This window comes from Poromitra crassiceps, assembly GCF_964638095.1.
Source record: "Poromitra crassiceps genome assembly, chromosome: 10".
Classification (NCBI taxonomy): Eukaryota; Metazoa; Chordata; class Actinopteri; order Beryciformes; family Melamphaidae; genus Poromitra; species Poromitra crassiceps.
Genome location: NC_139631.1, coordinates 4,416,168 through 4,418,667, shown reverse-complemented (window position 1 = coordinate 4,418,667; position 2,500 = coordinate 4,416,168). Strand labels below are relative to the sequence as shown.

Genomic DNA, 2,500 nt, shown 5'->3' with positions numbered 1-2,500 from the left:
GGTAACCATGACAGCCTTTGGATTCACACGCCCCCAACTGTGTGTGTGTGTGTGAGAGAGAGAGAGAGAGAGAGAGAGAGAGAGAGAGAGAGAGAGAGAGAGAGAGAGAGAGAGAGAGAGAGAGAGAGAGTGTGTGTGTGTGTGTGTGTGTGTGTGTGTGTGTGTGTGTGTGTGTGTGTGTGTGTGTGTGTGTGCGTGAACGTACATGCGTCTGCATTGCTATAATCCTTCATATTCCCCTGTCAGTGAGCGAGTTTAGGCTGTTTATAGCAGCGTTTTATTAGTGGTGACCTTTTCAACTTGCTACAAGTTGGACTAGCAGTTAGTGGGGGCACGGTGGCTCAGTGGTAGAGCTGTCGCCTCACAGTCAGAAGGTCCTGAGTTCGATTCTCGCCTGGGACACTGTGAGCGCTGTGGTTGTGTGTTCCCCCCCATATCCTCAGTGCCTACTGCCCAGGTGGGGTATCTCGTCGTAAGGGCCTTTCTGTCTGTGTGGAGTTTGCATGTTCTCCCCGTGCTCCCCCAGGGGGTTCCTCCGTATATAACCCCCCCACTAAAAACATGCAGAAGATCAGATCGTCATCGTCATCCGACCAGTGACGACAACATCCGAAGTTGGTCCCCGGGCGCTGTACGAGAAAGCGACCACTGCTCCTGGCCTGCCCCCCGGAGGAAAGGACATGCCTGGATGGGTTAAATGCAGAGGACACTTTTCACCGGCCACCGTCAGCATGAGTGTGTTGTGGCCGCATGCATGTATTGTGGTGTTCGTGTGACAATAAAAGACGGGGCTTGTCCGTTACGAGAGGGTTTTTTTTTTCCGATCAATGCCCGAACTTTCACTTTCACTTTCACTTTCACTCCAACAAATACAGACAGGCAGCACTGCAAACTGCCTATCCGCTGTTCAAAAGAGCCGCTGTCAAAATCAGACATTCTTTAATGCCAGAATGGAGACGTTTTGGACACACAAGAGCACAGTCAAAGTCAGCAAAATCCTGAAGGGGTGAATAGAAATAGGGGAAAAAAATCAATTTCAGACCAAGAAGATGTCTAGCTGCAAAATCCTGAAGGGGTGAATAGAAATAGGGGAAAAAAATCAATTTCAGACCAAGAAGATGTCTAGCTGGTTTCGCTGTTTTTGTTGTGTGTTTTTTAAGGCAGGCATCATGCATCAAAATGCAATGTATAGAAACACTGTACTGTATGAGTGCAACCACATAGTATATGATGTCAGCAGCAGTCCAGGCTAGAGGAGAGATGAGGAAGGTTGCCTGTTCGAATACCAGACTAGTTGGAGAAATGTGAGAAAAGCTCCTCCCTACTTCCACAACTGTCCAATTGAATCTCACCAAACTGAAGCAGGGTGTTGCATGCTCAGTAAATATTCCCTGGACAAACGAAGGTTAACAGAAAACAGTAACTTCAATCAAAGTGCAGGTGAAAAACTGATATTACACATTTAATCGCTATACGGCATCGCCTTATTGAACTTTTTTCAACTTTTTCAAACATTTCTCAATATAATTTAGATGACAAATGCACATGAAGTGGGCGAGTTTTTCAGTTGCTTATACTTACGCATTACTTAAAGGCCCATTATGTAACTTTTGGGAAGACATTAATGTGAATAAAGTGGGGTTTTTTTTTATTACGAATGAGTGAATGCTAACATAACATAACTTAAAAAATGAGACCAGCCGTTCCTATGCTGTGCTGAATTCTACGAGCAAACGTAACGTGCACGGTTTGCTAAATCTGTCCACAGCCAGACAGACAGACAGACAGACAGACAGACAGACATATAAACACCTGACAAAGTAGTCAAAACAGCTTATGTGGTAGTTCCCACTATACAATAGGTGTCTCCAGGACCACACTTAGCCATGATGACACACACACAGACTCACATGGTGAAAACGATAATGACAAAATGAGCAAGTCGAAGACCTTCGACCAGACAAAACGCTGCAATACTGCAACATTCCCAGTGGGGTACGGAGTCATGTGGAGGGCGGAACAAAAGCCGGAAAACACGACAAAACCGCCCGGTGGATTCCAGACGTAACAACAAGATCGTTCCATTATGTTAAAATTGAAAAGAAATGTGACAGATGCATTAAAGACAATAATCACCACATAATCACAAGGCATTTGCATAAAGTAGAACCATTATCATAGTCTCATGGGACGGGTGGATGTTAGAGCAACAGGTAAGCAGCCATTTTCACAGAGGAATCAAACAGAGAGAGAGTGCATTAGAGGTACAGAGAGATGTGTGGTGAGTGTGTGAACATGCTGTGTTGAGTCACATCTAATGGCTGGGTGATTATTTAGAGTGTGGCTGCTGAAGAAACAGAGACAGACAGACGGGACTTGGTGGAAAAATAGAAAAAATAACAATCTCTGACACACACTATGTATCGCTTTATATAGACGTGACAGAGACAAGGAGAGCGAGAGGTGCTGAGAGAGATCAGAGAGAGAGACTGATACGGTA

At 45.1% G+C, this 2,500-nt stretch overlaps 1 protein-coding gene across 1 annotated transcript in view; it reads right to left on the bottom strand.

The window, feature by feature from the left end:
* Positions 1-2,500, bottom strand: part of LOC310783636 (transmembrane protein 132C-like) — a gene marked incomplete at its 3' end in the record, with an annotated part of 54,819 nt that overhangs the window by 41,462 nt on the left and 10,857 nt on the right. The window lies entirely within an intron of this gene.